The following is a 16,580-nucleotide window of genomic DNA, read 5'->3' as shown; positions in this document are numbered from 1 at the left end:
AAAAACTTGTTTTTGCAATAAAAAGGGTTTTTTTTGTGTGTGATAGCAGCCAAACATAAGGCTGTGTGCCCACGTAGCGTTTTACAAGCGTTTTTGATGCGTAATTTCCGCAGCGGAAACGCTTGTAAAATGCTTGGTAACCCGCACCCCATGATCCCCAATGGGTTTCCGCAACTTCTATGCACATGCTGCGGATTTTTCCGCAGCGTTTATGCCGCGTTCAAAAATCCGCAGCATGTCATTTAATTTTGCGTTTCCGCATGCAGAATTGCCTTTGTCCAATGCATAAAAAACGCAAGGCAATTCCGCATGTGGAAAACGCGTGAAAAACGCGCGAAAAAAGCGCGATAAACGCGTGCGGAATTCCGCATGCGTTTTTCCGGGAGAGGACTTGCATTTATGCAGCAGAAATTTTCTGCTTCATAAATGCAACGTGGGCACATAGCCTAAAAAAAACTAAAATAAATGTGGTATTGCTGTAATCGCAACAACCCGAAGAATAAAGTAGTCTAATCATTTATACCACACGAGGAATGGCGTAAAAAAAAATAAAACCAATTTTTGACCTGCTGCTGATTTGTTTACTCTGCCTCCCAAAGATCGCAGTAAGGCTCTGCGCACATTTATCCTGCTCTCTGCGCTGAACACTTACACCTGGGTTTCCGTGTAAATCTCTGAAATACGAAACCTCCAACATAAGATTTCCTATAATTAGGCTGATGGAAACACTGGACGCCATCTGGCTTTTGATCCGGCGGTCTTTTTGTCTGTTTTTTTTAAGCGTGCATAAAAGCACGCTTGACCACAGTTTTTTGCAACTCTGAAAAGAAGAAGGACACCGCTGAACAGGAGCTACACAGAGTCCAGAGTAACTCTGCTGCCTCATTATAGTGAATAGATCACTCAGGATTTCCTCTGAATCACATCATTTATGAAATTAGATGGAAACCCCAATGTAATTGCTCAGTGTAGAGCACAGGATATCCGTGATCCAAAATGTTATGAAAATGTTCCCAATAAAAGCTTCAAATCAATCCACAAAAAAGCCCCCACTCAGGTCAGTCATCTGTTAACAGAAATATAAGGGGCTTCCACATCACTTTGGAAAAGCGCTATGGCTCCTTGCCCTCAAAAGAAATGCTGAGAATTCTGGCTCCCATATCCAAATGTCCCCCTCCCTTCTGACCCCATAATGTGCCTAAACCACATTTAGAGTCCACATGTTTGGCATTTCTGTAGCAATGAGAGCGCGCCTAATTTACGACGTCAATGTCTCCAGAAGCACTAGCTGGGCACAATGTAGTGGGCACTACAATGGCAGATTTGCAATTTTCACTCAGCAACATCCAGTACTGTATATTTCTGGAAAACACCCATGGAGTCAAAATCGTCACTAGACCTGTATATAAATTCCCAGAGGGGCGTCATTTCCAAAATGGGGTCACATGAGGGGGAATTCTGCTTTTCTGCCACTCAGAGACTCTGTATATGGAGTCCGCAAACTACTATTCTACGATAATTTGTTCTCCAAGAATCAAATAGCGCTCCGTCCCTCCTGAGTCTCGTCGTGTGGATAAGCAGTACTGTATAGCCCCATATCGGGTATTGCCGCATTCAGCAGAAATTGTGACAAATGTTGTTGCCAGTTTTACTTATTTACCTGTGTGAAAATGTAAAATCTGGGGCTAAAACAAAGTTTTTGTTACAAAAATGTATTTTTTTCTTCACTGCCTAATGGTATAAAATTCTGTGACACACCTGTGGTGTCAATATGATCACTGCACCCCTAGATGAATTCATTGAGAGGTGTAGTTTGTAAAATGGGGTCACTTATGGGGGGTTCCACTATTCTGGCAGCTCAGGGGCTCTTCCAGTGGGTCATGGCACCCGCAAACCATAGCAGCCAAGTCTGCACTACAATATGGCGCTCCCTCCCTTTTAAGCTTTCCACTGTGCCTCTAAAGTAGTTTTCGATCACATATGGGGTATTGGCGAACTCAGGAGTAATTGCTTAACAAATGTGAGGTTCATTTTTTCCCCATTACTCCTTTTAAAAATTAAAAACTTGGGGCTAAAGCAACATTTTAGTGGAAAGAATAGTAATTTTCCATTGACTCAACCCAATGTTATACAACCCCTGGCAAAAATTATGGAATCACCGGGCTCGGAGGATGTTCATTCAGTTGTTTAATGTTGAAAAAAATGGTGCTCCTTCCATTCCAAGCTCTGCCATGTGCCCAAACAGTAGTTTTCCACTACATATGGGGTATCAGCGTACTCAAGAGAAATTGCACAACAAATTGTACAGTTCATTTTCTCCGGTTAACCTTTGTGAAAATAAAAAACATTTTTGTGGGAAAAAGTAAAATTCTCAGTAATTCCTGTGAAGCACCTGAAAGGTTAATAAACTTCTTGAATGTGGTTTTGAGCACCTTGAGGGGTGCAGTTTTTAGAATGGTGTCACTTTTGGGTATTTTCTGTCATAAAACCCCTCAAAGTCACTTCAAATGTGATGTGATCCCTAAAAAATGGTTTTGTAAATTTTGTTGGAAAAATTAGAAATCGCTGGTCAACTTTTAACCCTTATAGCTCCCTAATAAAAAAAAATTTGGTTCCAAAATTGTGCTGATGTAAAGTAGACATGTGGGAAATATTATTTATTAACTATTTTGTGTGACATATATTTCTGATTTAAGGGCATAAAAAAATCAAATTTTGAAAATTGCAAAATTTTCTACATTTTCGCCAAATTTCCATTTTTTTCACAAATAAACGCAAGTGATATCAAGTAAATTTTACCACAATCATGAAGTACAATATGTCACGAAAAAAACAGTCTCACAATCAGGGGGATCCGTTGAAGCGTTCCAGAGTAAAAATTGGCCTGGTCATTAACGTGCAAACCACCCTCGGGGCTAAAGGGGTTTCCAAGACTAACATATTGATGATGTATCAATAGATCAATAATAGATCTGTTGGAGTCCAACACCTGTGCCCCCACTGATCAGCTGTGATCTACTTCGGTGATGGGTGGATGTAAACAATATATGGATATTGAATGTGGTTTTGAGCACCTTGAGGGGTGCAGTTTTTAAAATGGTGTAACTTTTGGGATATTTTCTGTCATATAGGCCCCTCAAAGTCACTTCAAATTTGATTTGGTCACTCCAAAAATTGGTTTTGTATATTTGGTTGCAAAATTTAGAAATTGCTGATCAACTTTTAACCCTTTTAACTTCCTAACAAAAAAAATAATGTTTAAAAAAAATTATACACATGTAAAGTAGACAATGTGGTAAATGCTATTTATTAACTATTTTGCATGATATAACCATCTGGTTTAAGGGCATATATGACGCTCTCAGCCCTCCCTGGGAAATGGGGTACTCGGAGCCGGGTCAGTGTAGATGTCTCGGGTTTGCAGTCGTGGCCCGGACCCGGTCCGTGCCCAGGGCGGTCACATAAAAGATTTAATGGGCTTTCAGGGTTGAGTGGTAATTTTCCGACTACGCCACCTTCGGTTCCCGGTGATGGACACCAGCGCTTCTTCAGTCCACTGAGGCCGGTGTTACAGGCAGCTAAGATGGGACGGCTCCCCGCAGGCGGAGCGGACCTCAGGGCAGTGTGAGAAAGGATGGTGGGTGCAGTGCCGCGCAGGAAATAACAGGCTGAAGCGGGGTGTGAAGTCATCCAGGGTATTTTACTCACTTGATGAAGTTTCAGCCGCAAAGCTTCCCTCTGCTCCTCACGGCGTGCTGCGGCCACCAGGAAGGGGGTCCAGCACTTTCCAGATAGATCAGGAGCACCTGTCGAGACCCCTCTGGTGTGTGTGTTCCTCTCCTAGGTGAGTTCTCCCACTGAGTCTCCACTTGACTGTTTGTGTCGTTAGAACTAGGTGTAAGGCCGTGTCCCACTGGATGAACGCAGGTAGAGAGGTACAGGTGGCGTATGCCGCTCCGTCCGTATCCCTCCTGGGATCCACTAAGCCTCCGGGCTTTTCTGACTGAGACGTGAAGTAAAGTCAGATATCGGGGGCCGGTCACCCCTCTTGCAGCAGGAGTCCCTCTGACTAAGCCAGAATAAAGAAATACAGGTGGCGTATGCCGCTCCATCCGTATGCCCCCGGGATCCTTTTGCCTGCGGAGCTTGTCTCCTCTGCTTCCCTCCAGGCCTTCTTAGGTAGGGACCTTGACCGGGTAGAGGCAGTGGTTAACTCTGACCCGCTCCTCATCTCAAGGCAAGAGAACGAGGACCGTGTGTCTTCAATAGGCTGCAGGTTCTAGCAGAAGGCCACAATCAGCGATGAAGATCACAATCAAAGACCCTTGAACTCAAGATGGCTTAAGATTAAATATAAATGAATAAGTGTAACCTAAAAATGTGTCCTCCACCCTCACCCACTACATGGTTCCCCCTAGCTTTGGTTCCCCCCATCTCCTATATCCCGGGCAGCACCCTGGTGCATTTAGGCCTCCTTCAGGACAGGAGTGGTGTAGTGTTGAATGGTGAAGTGGTGTCCCGAGAGATGCTCCATCCTTACCTGGAAGAGGAGATACCACACCTCTACTGAGGTGCAGTACCCCTGTGGCGACTAAACCCTCAGGGGTGCCACACATATAAATGTAAAGTTTGAAAAATGTGAAATTTTCACCGAAATTCCAATATTTTCACAAATAAACACAAAAAATATCAGCCTAAATTTACCACTAACATGAAGTACAATGTGTTGTGAAAAGACAACCTCAGAATCACTGGGACACGTTGGAAGTGTTACAGAGTTTTTACCACATAAAGTGATACTAGTCAGAATTGTAAAATTTGGCCTGGTCAGGAAGGTGAAAACAGGCTTGGTGGTGAAAGAGTGAGGGAGAGGAAGGGATTAGTTATGTGAATAGAATATCGCCTTTATTAATTCTATATAAAAAGAATTGCTCAAGATATTTAAAAGCCTCACTTACTTAGTATTGTATTGAGTATATATATTGGATCACTGCTGCATGCCTGAAAATGTATGTGCTTTGCAGCTGTAAGCCGCTAATAAACTCTAGCCAATGTTCCTCATGTAATCAAATTGGCCAGAGCTAGAGGATGTGTGTTTAGGTGGAAAGCAAATTATCAGGTAACACCGATTCTCAAATAGTACACTGCGAACAGCTCATTACATGAGTGTACCAATTATGAGCAGTCACAGTATATGTAATCGCAAGATACACACTCTGTTGTCTTGCAAGAGGATAGCTATCAGTAATATTGGTGTGCTAGGTGTTTGTATTAAGCTGGAGACAACACCGTACCGCCGACGCATTCCGTGTCTATCGGCATTCCACTTGACTGTGATATCTCACTGTGTCGGACACAGTAGGCAGAGGTAAGTGTGGTCCCTCGCATAAGCTGACCCTTTCTTCGCTGATCAATTGATTGCTAACACTGACTGACCCTCATACTATCCCTGATCTGCAGAGTGGGACGTGTCCCAATGCCCGTTTCGCTGGATTACCAACTTTTTCAAGGGCCTATAGTGGTTTACAGCTGCATAGCATATACATTTTCAGGCATGCATTAGTGACCCAGTATATACTCAATACAATACTGGGTATAGGATTATGTTAAATAACTTGAGCTATACAGTACAGACCAAAAGTTTGGACACACCTTCTCATTTAAAGATTTTTCTGTATTTTCATGACTATGAAAATTGTACATTCACACTGAATGCATCAAAACTATGAATTAACACATGTGGAATTATATGCTTAACAAAAAAGTGTGAAACAACTGAAAATATGTCTTATATTCTAGGTTCTTCAAAGTAGCCACCTTTTGCTTTGAAGACTGCTTTGCACACTCTTGGCATTCTCTTGATGAGGTTCAAGAGGTAGTCACCGGAAATGGTCTTCCAACAATCTTGAAGGAGTTCCCTGAGATGCTTAGCACTTGTTGGCCCTTTTGCCTTCACTCTGCGGTCCAGCTCACCCCAAACCATCTCGATTGGGTTCAGGTCTGGTGACTGTGGAGGCCAGGTCATCTGGCGTAGCACCCCATCACTCTTCTTCTTGGTCAAATAGCCCTTACACAGCCTGGAGGTGTGTTTGGGGTCATTGTCCTGTTGAAAAATAAATGATGGTCCAACTAAATGCAAACCGGATGGAATAGCATGCCGCTGCAAGATGCTGTGGTAGCCATGCTGGTTCAGTATGCCTTCAATTTTGAATAAATCCCCAACAATGTCATCAGCAAAGCACCCCCACACCATCACACCTCCTCCTCCATGCTTCACGGTGGAAACCAGGCATGTAGAGTCCATCCGTTCACCTTTTCTGCGTCGCACAAAGACACGGTGGTTGGAACCAAAGATCTCAAATTTGGACTCATCAGACCAAAGCACAGATTTCCACTGGTCTAATGTCCATTCCTTGTGTTCTTTAGCCCAAACAAGTCTCTTCTGCTTGTTGCCTGTCCTTAGCAGTGGTTTCCTAGCAGCTATTTTACCATGAAGGCCTGCTGCACAAAGTCTCCTCTTAACAGTTGTTGAAGAGACGTGTCTGCTGCTAGAACTCTATGTGTCATTGACCTGGTCTCTGATCTGAGCTACTGTTAACCTGTGATTTCTGAGGCTGGTGACTCGGATAAACTTATCCTCAGAAGCAGAGGTGACTCTTGGTCTTCCTTTCCTGGGGCGGTCCTCATGTGAGCCAGTTTCTTTGTAGCGCTTGATGGTTTTTGCAACTGCACTTGGGGACACTTTCAAAGTTTGCCCAATTTTTCAGACTGACTGACCTTCATTTCTTAAAGTAATGATGGCCACTCGTTTTTCTTTACTTAGCTGCTTTTTTCTTGCCATAATACAAATTCTAACAGTCTATTCAGTAGGACTATCAGCTGTGTATCCACCAGACTTCAGCGCAACACAACTGATGGTCCCAACCCCATTTATAAGGCAAGGAATCCCACTTATTAGACCTGACAGGGCACACCTGTGAAGTGAAAACCATTTCCGGTGACTACCTGTTGCAGCTCATCAAGAGAATGCCAAGAGTGTGCAAAGCAGTCATCAAAGCAAAAGGTGGCTACTTTGAAGAACCTAGAATATAAGACATTTTCAGTTGTTTCACACTTTTTTGTTAAGTATATAATTCCACATGTGTTAATTCATAGTTTTGATGCCTTCAGTGTGAATGTACAATTTTCATAGTCATGACAATACAGAAAAATCTTTAAATAAGAAGGTGTGTCCAAACTTTTGGCCTGTATTGTATATTATATGTAATAAAGGCTATATTTTATTCACAGAACTAATCCCCCATCCACGCTTCATTATTCCTCTAGTGGTATATACTTATGTGACGAAGATGTCCACTGAGATTGAACTACCCTAATTACAGAAATGTATTATTATACTATATAAAGGGTGATCTTATAAGCAGTACAGACCTGACACCACTTCTCCCTACCAGTCATATCTAAGCACTGCTTACGGTGCTCATCACCACTTATCTATAGTACTAAGCAGTCATAACGCTGCCCTGCCTGCCCACCAGTGGTCACAGTAAGTACAGTAGTCAGTAGTAGTTTAGTACTGGCACAGGGCACTGACTGCAGCATGGCTTGTCAATCTAAGCGCTACTGGATTACCCTCTACCTGTACTAAGAGCTGCCTCTGTCTCACATTGACAAGCCTCGCAGCAGTCAGTGCCCCGTGCCAGTACTAAACTACCACTGATGACCGTACTGACTGAAAACTAGTGAGCATGGCAGATACTGCACGCTCTGTGGTGGTAGAGCCAGATAAAGCAGCGAGCAGCATCATGGCTGCCTAGTATCATTCATAAGTGGCGTCAACGCTTCCTTCTAATCCTGAGGTAGTGCCCTAGACAGGTGCCTACTTCTTTCTATAATTCATCGCTGCCCTGACCCAGTTGTTAGGGTGTGATTAATTATACAACAAGGGGGAGTAATTACCGCAACAGATGTAAGTGATCATACTCTGGCAGGGAGATCTATACTGGGGGGGCTCTGTATATGATTATATTATTGGGGGGGGGCTCTATATCTGATTATACTTTAGGAGGGGTGTGTGATTATAATATCGGGATAAGGAGAGAGAGATATCGATAGTACATGCATTGTTCTCCATGAGCTTTCTCATAGAGAACACAGGAGCCTTCAGCCGAAAGCTCCTGTGTATGGAAGAGTCAGCAGAGACGGCTGTCAGTCGAACAATTGGCCGAAGCATCATTGGACTGACAGCCATCTAATGTGTATGGCTGGCGTAAGGATGGACCACACCATTCAAGGGCCAGTGAATTGTGATTGTCCCCTGGCTAAAATTTTCCAGCCAGCCCCTGCCCCTCCAATGTACGATCAAAATGTCCTGAGTCCCGCAGTAATGATGTCACCGAGTCCCCCCATGTACAGCAATATCCCCCCAGTCCCTCCATGCACAGGAATAATGTCCCCCCATGTACAACTCCCCTATACACATTATGATGCCTCCACAGATCCCCTGTATACAGTACGATGTACTCATAGCTCCCTTATACACAGAATAATGTCTACTACACTGTATGATGACCGCAACTGTAATCCACACACTGTATGATGACCCAAACAGTAGTCCCCACATTGTATGATGGTCCACAGACTGTATATGATGGCTCACACAGTAGTCCCCACCCTGTATTATGATCCCCACACTGTGTTATGGCCTCCACACTGTATGATTTCCCTCACAGTAGCCGCCACACTGTATTATGACCCCCAAAATGTATGATGGCCCATACAGTAGCCTTCACCCTGTATTATCATCCCCTCACTGTATGATGGGCCGCATAGTAGTCCCTAAACTGTGTGATGGTCCCCACACTGTATGTTGGCCACTACAGTTCCACTACAACTACTATTAAAATGAAAAATAAATAAATCGACATCAGTCTCTGTGTAATTTGTTCCTTGTGGGTTTGCCTATCACTGTTCCATGCACCTTTTGTACTTTACTCCAAAAACCAGGTAAAGACAGGCTGGAATGCAAAAACTAAAAACCCTAAAATCATACTTCTTAATTTGGACATAAAAATGTTCACAAAACTCCTGGCAATCTGCTTGAACTACTGGTTACAATCTTTAATCCACAAGGATCAAGTGTGCTTTGTACTATATAGGAAGGGGGGAGTTAACACAAGAAAGTTGGTGGAGCTGTACCGTGGCACGAGGCACTCGTCTCCTTTTACATCACAGCGTGCTACATGAAAGTCTGGGTCCTGGCTTGGTGTGTGGACCTGTGCTGTCTGGGTCTTACGCCCATGCGGACCCTTCGTAGCTGCTGGTGTGGGCTCGCCAGGACCATAGGTTCTGCAGTTCAATGAGGGAGACCACCATTCAAAAATAAAGTCTTCACTGAACGGTAACTTGTTAAGGGTTATATACAAGGGATAGCAGGTACAAAGTCTTATGGACATTTCCTTTACAGTAAGAAGCATTTTCCTTTCACACACTATCCTTCCTCTGTGCCTTCTGCGTTACAAGCTCTAAGGTTTGTGTCTCTGTGTCCTCTCCAAGGACCCTTCTCCGGAAGGCCACCCTGTCTCGTCAGTTATTTTCTGTTCAGGATCTCACTATCCCCTGTCCTTAGTCGACTCTCACACTGGCTCACACCTAAGGCAGCTCTGCTGACTTTGCACTTCCAACTCAAACTAACTCTCAGGAAACAGTCACTTGCCCTAACACTAACCACACCCCTTATGGGATAGTCCCAAACATTAACTGTCTTACCTTAACGTTACTACCTATGCTACAACACTATGCCTTGCACTATACATCCTATATTATACATTACTTATACACTATGCATTACACCATCATTACTTGTCTTACCTCATACATTACTAACATCACACAGGAACATATTACATGGCACATTATATCACGATATATACAAAAGATGCAAGACATAGTACTCACAATGCGATTGGTGTCTTCACGGGCAGGATTACGACTACACAGTCCACTATGCTTACATTTCTCCCTTCTTTAATGGATGGTCGTCCTTGACCATCCGGACACCTAGAGGACACCAATTCAACGCCAGTAAGACAGACAACAATCTCTCTTCTGGAGGCTTTGGTCAACACGGACCCCGGTCCCACTAGGTTGGGACCCCAAAAATGAGAGTCCAAGTTCTTTTAGCAGAGCGTCCTCAGGCTAACACAACAGTAATACCGACCGTTCAGGGGCACAACCCAATTCTTTTCAACCCGGTTGGGATTTTGGGTTTTCCATCCCCCCTCCAAACGTTGGTTCTCGCGACCAGGAAACAGTCCTTTTGGGTCAAAGTCCATTTTCCCCCTGTGAGTCCGGTGAACGGGGAACAGTCCGTTAGAATCGTTCTCCCCCCTACTGGATAGGATCTAGTCTTCGACTGAGGGTGTAGAACCCTCCAGTGGTTGCAGTGGCTCTGTAATCCATCAGGGGGGTGCTTAACAAGCGCAACACAACTGAGAAGGGGGATTTACTTCTTGGCAGTTTGCGGCCATCAACATGGGGGATCATGTGGGTCTTCGACCTGCTTAAGCTAGTGGTCAACGCACACGCGTGCAACTGGCACAACTGGACCCCGTTTCACTTCAGCTTCCCCTAACAGCATCTCGTTGACCACAAGTGTTCCCATCTCACCTGATATCTGTTTTTTCTTCCTCCTCCTCAGGGTAACTTGGGGACAGCCTGCAACTGCAACATGGAGCTTGGTTCCTGGGCATATGAGCCACAGGTGAACTGGTTCCGGGTACGGTCAGAGCTCCCGACATGTAAAAAGGATTCACCTTTCCCTGCATTACTTGAACCACTGCTGGCTCTCGTGTGGGAAGAGGGAACCCCCAGGGACCCTCCGATGCCTCTATGACCCTCTCCCAGGCTCTCTCATTTTGCAAGAATGGTTTGTCCTGCTCTCTGCCCTCACGGATCACACCAAGGGCATACCACTGATAACGTCCCTCCATCTTCAAGAAAGTGACCCTTGTGCCGGCCACAAGTTCCTGCAGTCTTGGGGGCAATTGCTCCGTCTCGACCGCACTCTAGTCGAAGAGGATATTATGGCAGGTCCCAAATTCCTTTAAAAGCCACCACCTGCACTGCGGGTCAAAGGTGATGAGCTCTCCCTGAGAAGCCCATTCTCAATACCTGTCAACTAACGGATCCACCACATGTTTCCGGCCAAAGTTTTGGCCTGATTCCTCATCTCTGCCATCCAGCCCAGGCCCCTCAGGTCGCTTATTCACTACCAAATCCTGGGTCTCCCCTACTCGGTCCTCAGGAACCCATGAGGGGTAGGCCGCATCTTCCCTTCGTGTCTTGTTTGCCCAGTGAAACCGCTCTGTTCAGGGCAGCAGGCTCCAGTTCCGACTGCTGGTGAGCCAGCCTACTTCGGTTCTTCTGTATCTCTCAACACACCGTCGAAGGCCTCACTTGACTCCGCCATCCTAGCTCTATGCTATTCTCTCGCCGACTGAAACCCTCAAATGACGTTGTGTCTTCCGTCTCCTGAGGCCCATTATGGTCCCTTCTTTCACTAGGTGGAGTCCTCTCTGACTCACCATGCCATTTCACGAATGTCCCTGCCAGTTTCCTTGGGCCACACCTTACTGGTCTGATCCTCTCTTTCCACCACACTCTGAAACGGCGGTCACTCCCCGCTGTGGGCTGACGCTCTTGGTTTCTGCACTCCCCTTTGTAGGCATACTTGAAGGGCTGGACTCGGGACTGCACCCTTTTCATCCTCTTTCGCCCATGATGGTGGGTCAGTCTCACGCCACTCACTGCCATCTTGCAGTCCTCGTTCGGTGCAATCTTAGACCGCTCAACTGTCGCCATCTTTCTCGTTCCTTGAGTCTTCCTTGCACCGCATTGCCCTCTCAGATGCAAGACTCAATCCTGCCGACTAAACCAAGTGTAGCGCGGGGAGGTATTCACGGGTGAGGAGCTAGTCTCCTATTATGCCCTGGCGCTCTACATGAAAGTGTGGGTCCTGGCTGCGTGTGTGGATTTGTGCTGTGTGGGCCTTACGCCCATGCAGGCCGCTCCTAGCCGATGGTGTGGGCTCACCAGGACCATATGCTCCGCAGTTCAATGCAGGAGACCATCATTCAAAAATAAAGTCTTTAATGAACGGTAACTTGGTAAGGGTTAAATACAAGGGATAATGGGTACAAAGTCTTATGGATGTTTCCTTTACAGTATAAAGCATTTTCTTTTCACACAGTATCCTTCTTCTGTAGTCTACTCCAGGGCTAGTGAGGCATACTGTTCCATCCTACTTTGCCACAACTCAGCTTTAATGCTACAGCCCGGATCAGTGAGTCTCCTTACTTGCTCTGTGGTTCTGTGTCCTTTTTCTTCCACTAAGGGTGCCCTGAAAGTGAAACCCTTGCACTCGTGACCCCCACTAACCCGTCGTACTCAGTCCTGCTTAGGTGTGTTACAAGCTCTAAGGTTTGGGACTCAGCTTCCTCTCCAATGAAGCTTCTCCAGAAGGCCACTGTCTTGTCAGTCACTTTCTCTTCAGAATCTCACTATCCCCTGTCCTTAGTCTTCTCTCACTCCGGTTCACCCCTAAGGCAGCTCTGCTGACTTTGCACTTCCAACTCGAACTCTCAGGAAGCAGTCACTTGCCCTAACACTAACCACACCACCTATGGGCTAGTCCCAAACATTAACTCTGTCTTACCCTAAAGTCACTACCTATGCTACAACACTATGCCTTACACTATACATCCTATACCAGTGATGGCGAACCTTTTAGAGACTGAGTGCCCAAACTGCAATCCAAAACCCATTTATCGCAAAGTGCCAACATGGAAATTTAACCTGAATAATGAGGTTTTAGTTTAGAAAAACAACTCATACATTAGCGCGCTATAGAGTGTATAGAAAAAAGCTTGTAAGCAATGTACTCCAAGCCTAAGATACTAGCCAACGTTTGCAATGGAGGTCTGTTCTTGAGAACGGAGAGGATTTTTAATCAAAAGTAAAATTGCAAAGTTGTTTGTTTTTACAACCTCTTTGCAATTGTAACCCTTTACCATGAGGAGAATAACCCTTTAAACAAGGGATGTCAAACTCAAATACACAAAGGGCAAAAGTTAAAAGCTTGGACAAAGCCACAGGCCAACATTGATATGTTAAAAAAATGTCTACAATTGAGAACGTTTTTCTTTATCAAATAAAAAGATTAAACTTTTTGAATTATAGTGGAATAATATAATATGTTATGTAAGAGCAGTAAAAAATATATGACCCAATGGCCTAATTTAAATATGCAATAACAAAGGATAAACATTTTTGAATAAAACAGATAAAAGTATAATGCTAACAAAAGTGCCCCCAAGCACAGTATGATACCCCCACACGCACTATATGATGACCCTACTGGACCGCCCTCCCTCAATCCCCCCAATAAAGAATGGAGACTCCATCACAGTATGATTCAACTGTAATCCCAACACGGCGCTCCACGCAGTCCAATGGGCCCCACGTGGCGCTCCACGCAGTCCAATGGGCCCCACGTGGCGCTCCACGCAGTCCAATGGGCCCCACGTGGCGCTCCACGCAGTCCAATGGGCCCCACGTGGCGCTCCACGCAGTCTAATGGGCCCCACGTGGCGCTCCACGCAGTCTAATGGGCCCCACGTGGCGCTCCATACTGTATAATGGCCCCAGATTAAAAAAAATAATAACTACTCACCTCTGCCCTTTCCAACGCTGTTCTGGACTCTTCATATATTACAGTCCTACCTGTGGGCAAGTGCCATCCCCTCACCCTCCTCAGTGCATCACTAGCACCGCGGCCACTCTCTTTTGTACGCGCGCCCTGACGGGAGGGTGCATGTGCAGAGGAGAGTGGCCACTGCGCTAGTGAAAGGGGCATGGCGCACGGGCAGAGGAGAGTGGCGGCGGCAGTATTGAGGAGATGGTGCTCATGCCCACTAGGAGGGCTCTGCATGCCACCTCTGGCACGCGTGCCATAGGTTTTCTACCACTGCACTATGCATTACATATCTTATACATTACTAACATCACACAGGAACATATTACATTTCACATGGCACATTACATCACGATATATACAAGACATGGTACACACAACGCGATTGGTGTCGTCAAGGGCAGGATCATGACAGCACACAGTCCACCATCTTTACAGATCTCATCAGCATTATACATAGATCGGGGGAGTTTTCTCTCTTATAAAGCGTAGCTGTTGAAAAGGTTTTGACTGCCTTGGCTGGCCACTCATGTTTAGTGGATTAAAGATTTTGGGGATAAGAGGCCACTTTTTAACCGCCATTAAAGGACTTTATTCTCATCCTTCAGCTACAACTAAACTTCTTAATGCCCTATCTAACTGAATTCCAATTCAATTGAATCTCTGCAGCAGGGGTGAGGAACCTTTTTTCTGACAAGGGTGATTCAGATCTTTATATCATCATACGGTGGCCAAACAAAATTATCAAGTGAAAAATTAGCCCAAACATTTAAATAACTCACCCCCTATGTGACGGCGGGAGCTGCTTCTCTTTGGTGAGACGTGTAATGTTAGGTGGTATTGATGATGTTGCTACTGAACTGCTTTTCCAGATTGGCGTCTCAGCCTGAAGCACAGTCAACTCTTTGCGATTATAAGTTTTGTAAAGAACTCGCAGTAATAAGTTGTTCTGCACACAGATGTATATTACACTGTCCCCCCAAAGTGGGAAATTCATCACTGCTCACATAACATAAGACTCAAACAGTTGGAGGTCTGCTGCTGTATACATCATATAGGATACACTGATACTACTGTAAACGAGGGGGTACCAAAAAGAATGAGAATTACTTATTTAATTTCTTTTTTATTCAAGACAGCATCTTGAAAACATTAATCCACTTCAAAATACTGCCCATTAGATTATATGTACTCGTCCCAACGGTTTTTCCACTGTTCTAATAATTTTTATATTCTTCGGTACTAATGCTGTTAATGTGCCTCCAGCTATTCTTTCTTAACCTCTTCTACGTCCTGAAAATGCTTTCCCTTTAGGTTTTTCTTCATTCTTGGGAATATGAAGAAGTCGCAGGGGGCTAGGTCGGGCAAGTAAGGGGGGCTTACCTTGATTTTTTGTCAAAAGTCAATCACAAAGAATAAATCGTGGTGTTACGCCTATGATCCTGAAACAAAACAGCAGCCGAGACAAAAAATAAAGGCACAGCAAGTGAAATCAAATTTTGAAGCCCACGATGGTTTGTTTTTTTGACATCAAAGGAGTCATTCATGTTGAATTTGCTCCTCAGGGTACCACCGTGAACCAACGTTACTATCTGCAAGTGCTGAAGCAATTGTGTGAGGCACTGAGGGAAAAAAACGATCTGAATTGTGGTGATCGGGGGACTGGCTGCTTCATCCTGACAATGTGCCTGCAACTACCTTCCGGTAAGTCTGACATCAGTAGTGTGCAAAGTTTGAGGGCATTCTAAGACATGACCTGCAGAGATATATTGCAGAGAATAATATAATAAATGATTATCAGCATGGATTCATGAAAGATAAGTTTTGTCCAACCAACATGTCATGTTTCTTTGAGGAGGTAAGTGGAAATCTGGATGTTGGTAATGTGGCTGATGTGATTTATCTGGACTTTGCAAAGGCATTTGATACTGTACCACATAGCAGCCTTATACTGAAGCTACAGAAGCAAGGACTTGGGGGAACTATATGCAGATGGGTAAGGAATTGACTAAATGATAGGAAACAAAGTCATCATAAATGGTACGTTCTGTAAATGTGATATAGTCAGCAGAGGGCGCCGCAGGGATCTGTGCTAGCACCGATTCTTTTTAACCTCTTTATTAATGACCTAGATTGAGAGTAAAGTCAGTCTTTCCTGTCAACACCAAACTGTGTAGGATATTAAAATCTGATTTTGACATTACGATATTGCAGAACGATCTGGATAAGATGACTGAATGGGCAAACACTTGGCAAATGATGAGGTTTAATGTACGAGATAAATGTAGAGTAATGCACCTAGGACGGAGTAATCCTATTGCTACATATACATTAAATGGGAGTATGCTCGGGGCTACAGAACAGGAGAAGGACTTGGGTATTCTGGTTACAAGTAAGCTGAGCAGTAGTACTCAATGTCAATCAGCAGCCTCAAAAGCAAACAGTATTTTAGGGCGTATAAAAAGAGATAAAATCTCGCGATCCCAAAGAATTGGTACCCCTTTATAAATCACTGGGATCCAGTTTTGGGCTCCACACTCTAAAAAGGATATTCAGAAGTTAGAGTCAGTTCAAAGGCAGGCAACTAGATTATTACAAGGGATGGAAGCCTTCTCATATGATGAGAAGTTGGAAAAGTTGGGCTTTTTTTTAGCTTAGACAAAAAGACGCCTCAGAGGAGATCTCATTTACATGTATAAATATATGTGTGGTCAGTACAAAGGACTTGCACATGATTTAATCTTTCCAAAGACCATACTAAGGACCAGGGGGGCACTCATTACGGGTGGAAGAAAGGTGATTCCGGCACCTAAACAGGAAAGGGTTC

Source organism: Phyllobates terribilis, unplaced genomic scaffold (assembly GCF_046119375.1).
Source record: "Phyllobates terribilis strain yellow unplaced genomic scaffold, ASM4611937v1 Scaffold_5__5_contigs__length_657084704, whole genome shotgun sequence".
NCBI lineage: Eukaryota > Metazoa > Chordata > Amphibia > Anura > Dendrobatidae > Phyllobates > Phyllobates terribilis.
Note: the sequence above shows the minus strand (reverse complement) of the source record.